At 47.2% G+C, this 15,539-nt stretch overlaps 1 protein-coding gene across 4 annotated transcripts in view; it reads right to left on the bottom strand.

Moving 5' to 3' along the window:
* LOC139269087 (membrane-associated phosphatidylinositol transfer protein 2) overlaps positions 1-15,090 on the bottom strand; it is a 349,880-nt gene extending 334,790 nt beyond the window's left edge. For all 4 annotated transcript variants that reach the window (XM_070888156.1, XM_070888159.1, XM_070888158.1 and 1 more), the window contains exon 1: positions 14,987-15,090. The gene's annotated coding sequence lies outside the window, so the exon portion shown is untranslated. The remainder of the gene's footprint in view (positions 1-14,986) is intronic.
* Positions 15,091-15,539: the final 449 nt, after the last annotated feature.

Here is a 15,539-nt window from a genome sequence, read left to right as displayed (position 1 = left end):
CCTGTCTTTATTCCTTGAAGACTCTGTGCATCCTCCTCACAACTTACATTCCCATCTAGCTTTATAGGCCAGGCACTTCTACATAGGAAGATGAGTAGCTAAGTCAAGCTGCTCTCTCAAACACAGACGAGGTAACTCAAGACACTGATGGAGCACTTCTTTGGTGGGTTCCTGGGAAGTGAGTGTCGCTGGAAAGACCATCCCTAATTGCCCCTTTGAGAAGGTGGTGGTGAGCCCTCTTCTTAAACTGCTACAGTCCTTGTGGTGAAGGTTCTCCCACAGTGCTGTTAGGGAAGGAACGGTGATATATTTCCAAGTCAGGATGGTGTGTAACTTGGAGGAGAACTTGGAGGGATGGTGTTCCCATGCACCTGCTGCCCTTGTCCTTCTAGGCGGTAAAGGTCGTGCGTTTGGGAGGTGCTGCCGAAGAAGCCTTGGCGAGTTGCTGCAGTGCATCTTGTAGATGGTACACACTGCAGCCACGGTGCGCCGGTGGTGGAGGGAGTGAGTGAGTGTTTATTTGTGGAGGAATCCTTCTACCCTCAGAGCTGGGGGTGGGGTGGAGGGAGAGAGAAAGGAGGAGGGAGACAATAACAAATGATTAATCTTATTTTTGTAAATGTGATGTGATTAAACCAATTTGCATATTAAGAAAAATGTATAGGATTACAGGGGTCATTAGATCTGATGACAATGCTTTTGGAGTGTCAGCTGTGGCTCAGAAGGTTGTGGGTTCATGGTCCATCTCCAGAGATTTGAGCACAAAAATTTAGGCTGCCGCATCAGTGCGGTACTGAGGGAGTACTGCACTGTCGGAGGTGCCGCCTTTTGAATGAGACATTAAACTGAGGTCACGCCTGCTCTCTCTCAGGTGGACATGAAAGATCCCATAGCACTTTTTCATCCACGATGTCCAGGGCTAATATTTTATCCCTCAATCAACACTAAAAGCATTATCTGGTCATTCTCATGTTGCTGTTTGTGGGAACTTGCTATGTGCAAATTGACTGTCACATTTTCTACAGTACAACAGTGACTACACTTCAAAAAGTTCTGTCCTACTTTCAATTTTAAAGGTGGTTCATTTTTTACTCAAGGTTCTTTGTCACTTTAGATGAGCAACAATGTACATTCGTTCTGGGGTTTTTTAGCAAAAATAATCAACAGTTTTACTGACACATGAAAGGCTGGCTTAACTCAGTGTGCTCATTATAGAATAGGATTTTAAAAGTGATACATCAAGTTGATATAAATATATTGGACTTCATCTGACCTCGGGATAGGTTTGAAGCTGCTGTATGGTTTGTTTTGTGACACAAGCTTATAAACGCAAGAACATGCACTGGGCTAAACATTCTCTTCACACACGATATGGTTTTATTTAAAGGCTGTAGTAGTGGCAACAACAACAACTTGTATTTATATAGCGGATTTTATGTAGTAAAACATCCCAACGCACTTCACAGGAGTGTTGTAAGACAAAAAAAAAAATTTGACGCCGAGCCAAAGAAGAAGAAATTACGGCAGATGACCCAAAAGCTGGGTCCAAGAGGGAGGTTTTAAGGAGCACCTTGAAGGAGGAAAGAGAGGTCGAGAAGCAGAGAGGTTTAGGGAGGGCGTTCCAGAGCTTGGAAGGCACGGCCACTGATGGTTGAACAGTTATAATCAGGGATGCTGAAAAGGGAATTTGAGGAGCGCAGATATCTTTGGGGATTGTGAGGCTGGAGGAGATTACAGGGATAGGGAGGGGCGAGGGCCCTGGAGGGATTTGTAAACAAGGATGAGAATTTTGAAATCGAGGCGGTGCTTAACCGGGAGCCAATGTAGGTCAGTGAGCACAGGGGGTGATGGGTGAGCGGGACTCGGTGGGAGTTAGGACACGGGGCAGTGAGCACAGGGGGTGATGGGTGAGTGGGACTGGGTGGGAGTTAGGACACGGGGCAGTGAGCACAGGGGGTGATGGGTGAGTGGGACTGGGTGGGAGTTAGGACACGGGGCAGTGAGCACAGGGGGTGATGGGTGAGCGGGACTCGGTGCGAGTTAGGACATGGGCTGCTGAGTTTTGAATGGCCTCAACTTTACGAAGGGTAGAATATTGGAGGCCAGCCAGGAGTGTGTTGGAATAGTCAAGTCTCGAGGCAACAAAGGCATGGATGAGGGCTTCAGCAGCAGATAAGCTGAGGCAGGGGCAGAGATGGCCGATGTTATGGAGGTGGAAATCTTCTCCTTCGGAGTCGAGGATGACTTGCTTCCACACTAACACGAGCTCTCAGGCGATTGATGAGTCTAATGCGGGACCTAGTGTCTCTGTCACAGGTGGAGCAGACGATGGTTGAAGGGGCGGGTGGGTGGGGAGGTGGAAATAGACACTAAGGTTGCGAAGAGTCTGGTTCAGCCTCAGACAGATGCTAGGGAGAGGGATGGAGTCAGTGACTAAGGAACCCAGTTTGTGGCAGGGATCAAAGACAATGACTTCGGTCTTCCCAATATTTAATTGGATAACATTTTTGCTCATCCAGTGCTGGATGTGGGACGAGCAGTCTGACAATTTAGAGACCGTGGGGGGGTTGAGAGAAGTGGTGGTGAGGTAGAGCTGGGTGCCGTCAGCGTACATGTGGTAACTGAGGCCGTGTTACCGGATGATATCGCCAAGGGGCAGCATATAGATGAGAAATCGGAGGGGCCAAGGACTGACCCTTGGGGGGACACCAGAGGTAACGATGTGGGGGTGGGAAGAGAAGCCATTGCAGGCGATTCTCTGGCTACAATGAGATCGATAGGAATGGAACCAGGCGAGTGCAGTCCCACCCAACTGGACGATGGTGGAGGGGCGTTGGAGGAGGACAGAGTGGTCAATTGTGTCAAAGGCTGCAGACAGGTCCAGGAGGGCGAGGAGCGATAGTTTACCTTTGTCACAGTCACAAAAGATGTCATTTGTGATGTTGATGAGAGTCGTTTCGGTTCTGTGGCAGGGGCGGAAACCAGATTGAAGGCATTCAAACATGGAGTTCTGGGAAAGATGGGCACGGATTTGGGAGGCTACAACATGTTCAAGGACTTTGGAGAGGAAAGGGAGGTTGGAGATTGGAGATGGGGCGGTAGTTTGCAAGCAAAGTGAGGTCAAGGGTTGTTTTTTTTATTTAAGGAGAGGGGTGATGACCGCAGATTTGGAGAGGAGACCGAACCTGAGGAGAGAGAACGGTTAACAATGTCAGCTAACCCAGGAGTTAGAAAAGGAGGCTGGGTGGTCAGCAGTTTAGTGGGAATAGGGTCAAGGGAGCAGGAAGTGGGTCTCATGGACAAGATGAGTATGGAGAGGTCAAGAGGGGAGATCAAAGAGAAATTAGAGAAAGATATGAGTTTAGGACCAGGCAGGGGGGAGCCTCAGAGGAAGTTTGTCCCAATGGGCTAGGGGAAGGAAGGGAAGTGGCAGAGGCAGCTGATCTCAATCTTAGAGACAAAGAAGTCCATGAGCTCCTCACACTTGTTGACAGTGCGTGTACTGGACGCAGGGGTGAGAGAGGTTTAAGACGACAATTTAGCAGTAGAGAATAATAGCCGGGAGTTCTCTTTGCATTCTAGAATGATCCTGGAATAGTGAGCAGTTTTGGCAGATGAGTAGCACCCGATAATGCTTTATGTGGTTCAGCCACAACTGGCGGTGAATGGCTAAACCAGTTGTCCGCCACATCTGTTCAAGTCTGCACCCCTTGGACTTGAGGGACGAAAGATGAGGGCTGTACCAGGGGGAACGGCCAGGGTTAGAGGGAGTAATGGTCTTAACAGGGACTAGGGCATCAAAGGTAGTGGTGAGGGTGTGGTTGAGCAGATGGCTGCAAAAATGTCACGATGAATGAAGAGACAAAGGCAGTTTGGAGTTGGTAAGTCCAGTTGTCAGAGACTTGAGAGTTTTTTTCCCCAGGGGCGGACGCAGAAGGAAATAAGGTTGGGGGGGTGGCGGGAGTAAAGGGGATGTGGGTGGAGAGCGATACAAGGAAGTGGTCAGAGATGGCCTTATCTACAATTGGCACGGTAGAAATAGCAGGCCACGAGAGATGGCAAGGTCGAGGGGGTGGCTGTGACTATGGGTTGGGGAGTTCACATGGAGGGAGAGATTAAGGGCCGATAGGAGGGTAGTGAACTCAGAGGAGAGAGAGTATGATGAATTGAGATGGAGGTTGCAATCACCGAGGATGAGAAGTTGCTCGGTGCAGAGGTGGAGGGAGGAAAGCAGTGAAGATATCTCGGTGATAACCTTTTTATGGTACTTGGGTGAGCGGTAGAGAATGAGAATTTTAAATGCGAGGTGAGAGGGTTGGAATAAAGTGAGATGTTCAAAGGAGGAGACATTGCCAGAGGACGGACGGACCACGGTGTGAGTTGATGATGAGAGCCATACTGCCACCATGGCTGTCTGGGCGGGGCAAGTGGGGGAAGGTACAGCCAGGCAGGAGGCTTCATTTAAAAGTAAGGTGTCATCACACCTCAGCCAAGTTTCCGTCAAGACCATAAGATCATGGATGGCAACGGCCTGTTCACTAGTGAACGGACATTCTGGAGGGAGATGCAGAGAGGGGCAGTGATAGCTGATCCACTTCCAGCGTCCACAGGGTCAGCGCAGGAACTACGCAAACTGTTCTCAATGTATAATAATAAACAACACTTCCGCCACTCAAATGGTTTCTCAGAGATGGAAAATACCGTTGGTATTTTGTAAATTCTATATGAATCTGAAATATATTACAGAACTGAATATGGATCATATTTAGCAGTGTTCAAATAGCTATACATTATACAGGGCAGCGTTCCAAACTGCCACACTGTTTTTTCAAGGTAAATAAATTACAGCATTTGATGGAAAATAATCCAGCCAGAGGGTTATCTTCCTCCAGATTTCGCACTTAATGGAGATTTGGATTTTTGAAGGCAGTGATTAATTTGCAGTGCTCTTAAGCTAGATACTATAATTAAAAATCACCAGAACTTTACTGATTTGATTCATATCCAGGCCTAATTTAAACACTCCATATTAAAAGAAAATGATTGCATCTTACTGTTGTGTATCTGTAAAGCATGCACTCCCATGTTCCGCCACCAGGGAGTGCATCCCCTGAAGTCCCTGGGATACCTTGGGAGCACTGTATATAAGCCGGCCCCGAAGGCCTGTCCCTCACTCTGGAGTGACTTAATAAAGTCACTTTAACCTCCCTGTGTGCAGTCTCATCTGTGTTAGGAACACAACAACTGGCGACAAGTACACGAATCCAACGCAAAGATGCAGCAAACTGTGGGCATCCTGGAGAATTTCTCGGAGGGTGAGGACTGTGAAGCCTATGTCGAACGGCTAGACCAGTACTTTGTAGCCAAAGAGCTGGACGGAGAAGGAAGCGCTGCAAAAAGGAGAGCGGTCCTCCTCACGGTCTGCGGGGCACCGACCTACAGCCTCATGAAGAATCTTCTGGCTCCGGTGAAATCCACAGATAAGTCGTATGAGGAGCTGTGTACACTGCTCAGGAGCATCTTAGCCCGAGGGAGAGGGTGCTGATGGCGAGGTATCGGTTCTATATGTGCCAGCGATCTGAAGGTCAGGAAGTGATGAGCTACGTCGCTGAGCTAAGGCGACTTACAGGACAATGTGATTTTGATGGCTACCTGGAGCAGATGCTCAGAGACTGTTTTGTACTGGGCATTGGCCACGAGACCATCCTACGAAGACTTTTGACTGGAGAGACATCGACCCTCAGTAAGGCCATTGCGATAGCGTTTATGTCCACCAGTGATAACACCAAACAAATCTCTCAGCACACAAGTGCTAGCAATGTTCATAAATTAATTGGAACTGTGTTTGAGAGCAGAAATGTACAGGGCAGAAAACCACGAGGCTGCAACTGCCAGCAAGCCTCAGGTGACCCAGATGACTCAGAGTCCGCAACAAAGAATGAATGTAAGGCAATTCATACCTTGTTGGCGTTGTGGAGGCTTCCATTCAGCCTATTCATGCCGCTTCAAAGGGTATGTTTATAAGAGCTATGGAACAATGGGGCATCTCCAACGAGCTTGCAGATGAGCTGAAAGCTCTGCAAAACCTGCTAACCACCACATGGCAGAGGAAGATCGGTCCATGGTGGACCAAAGCAATTTCGAGCCTCAGAGAGAGGTGGAAGATGCTGAAGTACACGGGGTGCACACATTTTCGACAAAATGTCCACCTATAATGCTAAACGTAAAATTGAATGACTTACCCGTAGCCATGGAACTGGACACTGGCCCTAGCCAATCCATCATGAGTAAAAAGATGTTTGAGAGACTGTGGTGCAACAAGGCACGCAGACCAGCCCTGAGCCCCATCCACACGAAACTGAGAACGTACACCAAAGAGCTTATCACTGTCCTGGGCAGCGCCATGGTCAAGGTCACCTACGAGGGCACGATGCACAAACTGCCACTCTGGATTGTCCTGGGCGATGGCCCCATACTGCTTGGAAGGAGCTGGCTGGGCAAAATCCGCTGGAACTGGGATGACATCCGAGCTCTAACACATGTCGATGAGGCCTCATGCACCCAGGTTCTTAACAAATTTCCTTCCCTTTTTGAGCCAGGCATTGGAAACTTTTCCGGGGCGAAGGTGTGGATCCACTTGGTCCCAGAGGCATGACCCATTCACCACAAGGCGCGAGCGGTACCTCACATGATGAGGGAGAGAGTGGAAATTGAGCTGGACAGACTGCAACGCGAGGGCATCATCTCCCCAGTGTAATTCAGTGAGTGGGCCAGCCCAATTGTTCCAGTACTCAAAAGTGATGGCACGGTCAGGATTTGCGGCGATTATAAAGTAACTATTAATCGTTTCTCGCTACAGGACCAATACCATCTACCTAAGACAGACGACCTATTTGCGACACTGGCAGGAGTCTTCGAAGGGCCTCACCTGCATCAACACACACAAGAGACTGTTCATCTACAACAGATACCTGTTTGGAATTCGATCGGCTGCACCGATCTTCCAGAGAAACATGGAGAGCCTACTCAAGTCGGTACCACGCACGGTGGTTTTTCAGGACGACATATTGGTCACGGGTCGGGACACTGTCGAGCACCTACAAAACCTGGAGGAGGTCCTCCAGTGACTGGATCGCGTAGGGCTGCGGCTGAAGAGGTCAAAGTGCGTCTTCATGGTAACAGAAGTGGAGTTTTTGGAAAGAAAGATAGCTGCAGACGGCATTCGGCCCACAGACACCAAGACAGAGGCTATCAGGAACACGCCCAGGCCACAGAACGTCATGGAGCTGCGGTCGTTCCTGGGACTCCTCAACTATTTTGGTAACTTCCTACCGGGGTTAAGCACCCTCTTAGAGCTCCTACATGTGTTATTGCGCAAAGGTGAGAACTGGGTATGGGAAAAAAAACAAGTAATTGCTTTTGAGAAAGCCAGAAACATTTTATGCTCCAACAAGCTGCTTGTATTGTATAACCCGTGTAAAAGACTTGTGCTAGCATGTGATGCGTCGTCGTACGGAGTCGGGTGTGTATTACAACAAGCTAACATCGCGGGAAAATTGCAGCCTGTCGCCTATGCTTCCAGGAGCTTGTCTAAGACCGAGAGGGCCTACAGCATGATTGAGAAAGCGACATTAGCGTGTGTGTTCGGGGTAAACAAAATGCATCAGTATCTGTTTGGCCTCAAATTTGAGCTGGAAACCGATCACAAGCCCCTCACATCCCTGTCGCTGAAAACAAGGGAATAAATACTAATGCCTCAGCCCACATACAAAGGTGGGCACTCGCGCTATCAGCGTATAACTATACTATCCGCCACAGGCCAGGCACCGAGAACTGTGCGGATGCTCTCAGTCGGCTACCATTGCCCACCACGGGGGTGGAAATGGCGCAGCCCGCAGACTTGTTGATGGTCATGGAAGCATTTGAAAATGATAAATCACCTGTCATGGCCCGCCAGATCAGGACTTGGACCAGCCAAGATCCTCTGCTGTCCCTAGTAAAAAACTGTGTACTGCATGGGAGCTGGGCCAGCATCCCCGTTGAAATGCAAGAGCTAATCAAGCCGTCCCAGCGGCAAAAGGACGAGCTGTCCATTTAGGCAGACTGCCTGTTGTGGGGTAACCGCGTAGTGCTACCCAAAAAGGGCAGGGAGACGTTCACCTCGGATCTCCACAGCACACACCCGGGTATAGTAATGATGAAAGCGATAGCCAGATCCCACGTGTGGTGGCCCGGTATCGACTCGGACTTCGACTCCTGTGTACGGCAATGCAGCGTGTGTGCTCAGTTGAGCAACGCGCCCAGAGAGACACCACTAAGTTTGTGGTCCTGGCCCTCCAGATCATGGTCGAGGATCCATGTTGACTATATGGGCCCGTTTCTCGGTAAAATGTTCCTGGTGGTGGTGGATGCTTTTTCAAAATGGAGTGAATGTGAAATAATGTCGGGAAGCACCGCCACCGCCACCATTGAAAGCCTGAGGGCCATGTTTGCCACCCATGGCCTGCCTGACATACTGGTCAGTGACAACGGGCCATGTTTCACCAGTACCGAATTTAAAGAATTCATGACCCGCAATGGGATCAAACATGTCACCTCGGCCCCGTTTAAACCAGCCTCCAATGGGCAGGCAGAGCGGGCAGTACAAACAATCAAACAGAGCCTTAAACGAGTCACAGAAGGCTCACTCCAAACCTGCCTGTCCCGATTACTTCTCAGCAACTGCACGAGACCCCACTCGCTCACAGGGGTGCCCCCAGCTGAGCTACTCATGAAAAGGACACTTAAAACCAGACTCTCGCTGGTTCACCCCAACCTGCATGATCAGGTAGAGAGCAGGCGGCAGCAACAAAATGTAAACGATGATCGTGCCACTGTGTCACGGGAAATTGATCTGAATGACCCTGTGTATGTGCTAAACTATGGACATGGTCCCAAGTGGATCGCGGGCACGGTGATAGCTAAAGAAGGGAGTAGGGTGTTTGTAGTCAAACTAGATAATGGACAAATTTGCAGAAAGCACCTGGACCAAACGAGGCTGCGGTTCACAGACTGCCCTGAACAACCCACAGCACACACCACCTTTTTCGAGCCCACAACACACACCCAAAGGATCAACGACACCACGCCAGACCAGGAAATCGAACCCATCACGCCCAACAGCCCAGCAAGGCCAGGCTCACCCAGCAGCCCTGCAGGGCCAACAACACAACACTCCAGCCCAGCGAGGGCACAGCCAACACACCAGAACAGACATTTGTACTGAGGCGGTCCACCAGGGAAAGAAAGGCTCCCGACCGCCTCACCTTGTAAATAGTTTTCACTTTGGGGGGGGGAGGGGCGGGGAGTGATGTTGTATATCTGTAAAGCATGCACTCCCATGTTCCGCCACCAGGGAGCTCATCCCCTGAAGTCCCAAGGGATCCCAGCAGGTCACTGTTACTGTAACCTCCCTGTGTTCAGTCTCATCTGTGTTAGGAACAATAGTGCCTAACAATGAGAGATCATCCACTGGCCTTTCACCAGCAATACACATCCACCCTTTTGGAAGTTCAGGGAGGTTGGAATTCGGGTGGATGACATTGTTGAAATGGAGTCTGGAGGTGATCGAAACGTGGATAAAGGTTTCTGCTGTGGCGGGGTGGGGGTAGTAGGAGAGAGGAATGAAGGCAGGCAATGTGGCGACTTCACAAGTGAGCAGGTTTGGTGCAGGATAGGACATCAGGTTGGAAGCTTAGCTCTGGGTCAGGCAGGTCATGTTTGTGCAGTCTGGTTAAGTCTGAGTGAGCAGCCAGCGAGGGTAATGGAGTCAGGAGCAGGGGACTGGAGTATTCGGTGGGGCTGAAAGTGAAGACTTCAGTCTTCTCCATGTTCCTCGCACTGCTTCACTGACAGAAAAACAGACTGTCAGCACAGTGTGGTGCAGTGCAAAGAGATTGGTGGAGAGGTGGAGCTGACCGTGCCTCTGAATCACATCAACAAATAGCCATGTAGGTGAGAAGAGAAGCCGAGGATGGAGCCTTTGGGAAGTGCAGAGGTGAATAGATGGGGGTGGGGGAGAAGCTGTTGACAGGATGCACTGGTTGCGTTGAGCGGATGGCAGTAGATCCAGGCAGTGGGCAGTGCCATGAAGCTGGGAAAATGCTGGGTTTTCTCTCTCTCCCTCTGCCATAGCTCCAGTAACTATTTCAAACAAATCCATAATTAAGTGCTTCAATATGGAAGTACTGACAGACTCTTCATCATTGCTTAAGCCCAGCCCCCAGCAGTTTGGAGACAGGTTTATTTTACGTGTGCTCATCGTTAAAAATTGGAGGGGAAAATGTAACTTTAGATTCAAATTGCAGCACTCTCTTCACCGAAATCATTTCCTACACAAGAACTTATTTTGCAGTTTCAATTGAATTACTTTTCCTTTACGCATCATATTTTAATTGTAATCAAGGAAATGAATAAATCTATCCACTTTCCTCACTCCCACTCACATATTAATAATTCTTCCCCTCCTGACCTCTGTTCTCTATTAAAATAATAAAGGGATTCAATAGGGTAGATAGAGAGAAACTATTTCCTAGGGTGAGAGAATCTAGAACAAGGGGCACAATCTTAAAATTAGAGCTAAGCTATTCAGAAGTGAAATCAGGAAACACTTTTTCACATGAAGGGCATTGTAAATCTGGAACACTCTCCCCCAAAAGGCTGTGGATACTGGGGCTCAATTTAAACCTACAAGACATAGATTAATGGATTTTGCTGACATGGTCGGGTTGGGCCGAATGGCCTGTTTCTGTGCCGTATATTCTATCGAGGGACATGGAGCTAAGGTACAGATCAGTTATGATCTAATTGAATGGTGGAACAGGCTTAAGGGGCCGAATGGCCTGCTCCTGACCCTATGTTCCTATTTTGTTTACTTTGATGCACATTTTGCCGAACAGTTCAAAGTTTTCATCCATAAAAACATTTGAAAGAAAAATTACACTGTTTGTGGGTGCCAGTTGCTATTGAATAATAAGCCAGTACGTGAGCATTTACCTGCAGTTTTCTCTATTGTAAACACCATATAAATTCTGTTGACTTAGAACTTTTGTTTAAAAGGTGCTGTCTATACGACAGATTTCTGTAGGATTTCCGTGCATTATCTTCCTTTGGTATGTGAACAATTACAGCCACAGCAGTCCTAAAGTTTGGCATCCACATCCCTCGAGAATATAAATGATTCCTTACCAAGCTGTGTTACAATAAACCTTTTAAAATTCTGTGACAGGATTTTATTAAATCATATAAAATACAACAAATGAGATTCACAATTGTTTAAGGATTACTTGCAAATATTAGAAGTAGAGCTTTTTGACAACACATTCTCCACAGGATGCAGGCAAGAGATTTTGTTCATATTGAAAACAATTTTTTTTTAAAGAAAACGTCGTTTCTGCCTCGATAGAAAAGCCAAAAGTATATCACGAATTACTTCCTTTGCAAAAGCATGTAGAATTTAACAGGATCTCTGTCCATTATTCAGTTTAAGACATTTTAAAACCTTGTGTCGATATAATTTCAAACTTTCTTTATGCAGCACCATCATACATCATCCTCTCGTAAACCTGCCACTGTTTGGTAAGATGTGTAGAGACACAGTCAAACCACATAGTCAGCATGTAGATACGATCTGTAAAAAACAGTCATACGTATTTCCTCTGCAGCTTAGAAAAAGGACAGAAAAAAAAAACTCACTCAGGAAATACTGCTAGTCTACTCAAAACCCCGAGTATCACTGGAATGATTTTGCAAACAGCTTCATCTGAGATATGATGTACATGAGGAACACACAAAGCAAAGCCTTGTACTGCCGCATGCATTTTAAGATGGCTACTACCGTTACATATAGAACATAAGAACATAAGAACATAAGAATTAGGAACAGGAGTAGGCCATCTAGCCTCTCGAGCCTGCCCCGCCATTCAATAAGATCATGGCTGATTTGGCCATGGACTCAGCTCCACTTACCCGCCCGCTCCCCGTAAACCTTAATTCCCTTATTGGTTAAAAATCTATCTATCTGTGACTTGAATACATTCAATGAGCTAGCCTCAACTGCTTCCTTGGGCAGAGAATTCCACAGATTCACAACCCTCTGGGAGAAGAAATTTTTTCTCAACTCGGTTTTAAATTGGCTCCCCCGTATTTTGAGGCTGTGCCCCCTAGTTCTAGTCTCCCCGACCAGTGGAAATAACCTCTCTGCCTCTATCTTGTCTATCCCTTTATTTTAAATGTTTCTATAAGATCACCCCTCATCCTTCTGAACTCCAACGAGTAAAGACCCAGTCTACTCAATCTATCATCATAAGGTAACCCCCTCATTTCTGGAATCAGCCTAGTGAATCGTCTCTGTACCCCTTCTAAAGCTAGTATATCCTTCCTTAAGTAAGGTGACCAAAACTGCACGCAGTACTCCAGGTGCGGCCTTACCAGTACCTTATACAGTTGCAGCAACACCTCCCTGCTTTTGTACTCCATCCCTTTCGCAATGAAGGCCAATATTCCATTCGCCTTCCTGATTATCTGCTGCACCTGCAAACTAACTTTTTGGGATTCATGCACAAGGACCCCCAGGTCCCTCTACACCGCAGCATGTTGTAATTTCTCCCCATTCAAATAATATTCCCTTTTACTGTTTTTTTTCCCCAAGGTGGATGACCTCACACTTTCCGACATTGTATTCCATCTGCCAAACCTTAGCCCATTCGCTTAACCTATCCAAATCTCCTTGCAGTCTCTCTGAGTCCTCTGCACAACCCGCTTTCCCACTAATCTTAGTGTCATCTGCAAATTTTGTTGCACTACACTCTGTCCCCTCTTCTAGGTCATCGATGTATATTGTAAACATTTGTGGTTCCAGCAATGATCCCTGTGGCACACCACTAACCACTGATTTCCAACCCGAAAAGGACCCATTTATCCCGACTCTCTGCTTTCTGTTCACCAGCCAATTCTCTATCCATGCTAATACATTTCCTCTGACTCCGCGTACCTTTATCTTCTGTAGTAACCTTTTGTGTGGCACCTTATCGAATGCCTTTTGGAAATCTAAATACACCACATCCATCGGTACACCTCTATCCACCATGCTCGTTATATCCTCAAATAATTCCAGTAAGTTAGTTAAACATGATTTCCCTTTCATGAATCCATGCTGCGTCTGCTTGATTGCAACATTCCTATCCAGATGTCCCGCTATTTCTTCCTTGATAGTTTCAAGCATTTTCCCCACTACAGATGTTAAACTAACCGGCCTATAGTTACCTGCCTTTTGCCTGCCCCCTTTTTTAAACAGAGGCGTTACATTAGCTGCTCTCCAATCCGCTGGTACCTCCCCAGAGTCCAGAGAATTTTGGTAGATTATAACGAATGCGTCTGCTATAACTTCAGCCATCTCTTTTAATAACCTGGGATGTATTTCATCAAGACCAGGGGACTTGTCTCCCTTCAGTCCCATTAGCCTGTCCAGCACTACTCCCCTAGTGATAGTGATTGTCTCAAGGTCCTCCCTTCCCACATTCCTGTGGCCTGAAAATTTTGGCATTGTTTATACCCTCAGTACCGAGCTTGACCTTAGTGATGTCACAAAGTAAACCACAGTGACATTTTGAAAAGTAAACTTCCATCAAAACTTGCGCAACAGAACAAGCGGAGTAATAGATGCCAGCACTGTCTTAGCTTTGATCCCTGGTCTGATTAGCTAATCTGAGCCAAGGCAACAGTGGGACAGACTATTGGCTTCAGTCCGATTCGAAATGCTCCTGGGAGGACGGGGGTGAGTTTGGGACCTGCAGGCCAGGAAGTACTCAGGCTGGCAACATGCAAATCAGCTGAAGAACAGGTGAGTGGTTAGGCAGGAGAGGGAACAGGTTCACAGCAACAGAGAAGGAGGCGGGGAAGGAATCAGGGAGCAAACTGGGAGTGCATTGCTGAAGGGAGCGAGCAAGGGTAGCAAGTCGGGTCACCAGAGCTTCAGCAAAGGCGGTGCAGCCCAGAGGAGGTGGGAAAGGAGCTTGAAGTGGTGGGAAGGGAGCTGGAGGAGGTGTGAAGGGAGCTTGCTGTGATTGATATGGGCTGTCACAAATTAGGGGGAACGAAAGCATTCGCCAAAAACAGAGGCAACAAAAGCCAGCGCAATAATTTCAGAGAATGCAGAGTTTCTCTTCAGTGCTGCAGAAAGGAACACACCTGAAATGCTAACCTATGTTTTCCCTCGACAAACGCTGACTATTTTGACCTGTATTTTCCACACTTCCTGATATTGTTTCAATAATTTAAACTACATCCAAGTGTGTCGACTTTGATACTCGGCAGGTTCAGATAGTTAGCTTTGGGGAAGAAATTGAGCGATCAGATTGCTCAGTTTTCTGTTGCTAACTTGTTTTTCCTTTGATACTTGCTGACTGAATCAAACTACTTCTGATTCATTCACATCTAAGTCTTAGTGTCTAAGTGTTTATTTCAGCCAAACACTAATTCTTGTCCGACATACTTGTAACACCTTGAGGTCACACATACACACAATTATATGTAGCAATTACAATGATGAGGAAATAATTTTAGATCAACAAAGCACTTGTTAATTTCTCTATGAACATTGTTGTTTCAAACAGGAAGCCTAGCTCAACTGTGCAGATGAAATTACAAAACAGTAACGAGAGTAAAGCCTTAAATCAGTATAGAGTTTCTATCCGTACCAGTAAATTATCGGATCATAGAATCTCATTGCTCACTGTCTATGTGTAGCCTGTTGCCAGTTCTACATCGGGACTGAATTAGTGACTACAGCTTTGTGAAACAGCGAGTGAACAGCAGAGATAAGACAATGTTACACTGTAGCGCAGAAGTGTGGAGTTACAAATCTCCAACACTAGCTGCCTCACCTTCCTTCACCACAACACAGCTATCAAACTGACAGTGAAGGCAGTAGAGCTTCAGAGTTACTTACCTTGGTTGTACCCAACTTTCACTCGGTTTCAAGACACAAGGAGGAAGTCAGAGAGGCATCACCGACTTGTCCACGTCACAACAGCCCCCTCGTCTACATAGTAAGTGGCTGAGGAAATAAACCCAGACAACATAGTTACTGCTCTTTACTTTTACTGTAGGGAACACTTATACAATGAAACAAACACAACTTCCCTCCCTCAGTTTCCACTTGGAACAGCACTGACCCCATCAACGTCTCTCCCAGATACCACCTCAAGCAGAGACCACTTTCTTGCATCTCGATAACACTGCTTGCTTTGCCCACCATTGCCTAAACCCTAGCCCGTACCTTTAACCATCTCCATCCCACCTTCTCAAATGCCTCCACAAAATACAAGTCCTTCAGAGTACTGCAGCCCAAGGCTTCTCCCACACTCCGCCGATCTTGAGGTCCTCCTTCCCCCAGTAAATATCCTTGATACCAGAAACATAAAAACATAGAACATAGAAAATAGGTGCAGGAGTCGGCCATTCGGCCCTTGGAGCCTGCACCACCATTCAATAAGATCATG

This window comes from Pristiophorus japonicus, chromosome 8 (assembly GCF_044704955.1).
Source record: "Pristiophorus japonicus isolate sPriJap1 chromosome 8, sPriJap1.hap1, whole genome shotgun sequence".
In the NCBI taxonomy this organism is placed as follows: Eukaryota; Metazoa; Chordata; class Chondrichthyes; family Pristiophoridae; genus Pristiophorus; species Pristiophorus japonicus.
The sequence above is the reverse complement of the archived record's forward strand: the minus strand, read 5'-3'. Positions and strand labels throughout refer to the sequence as shown.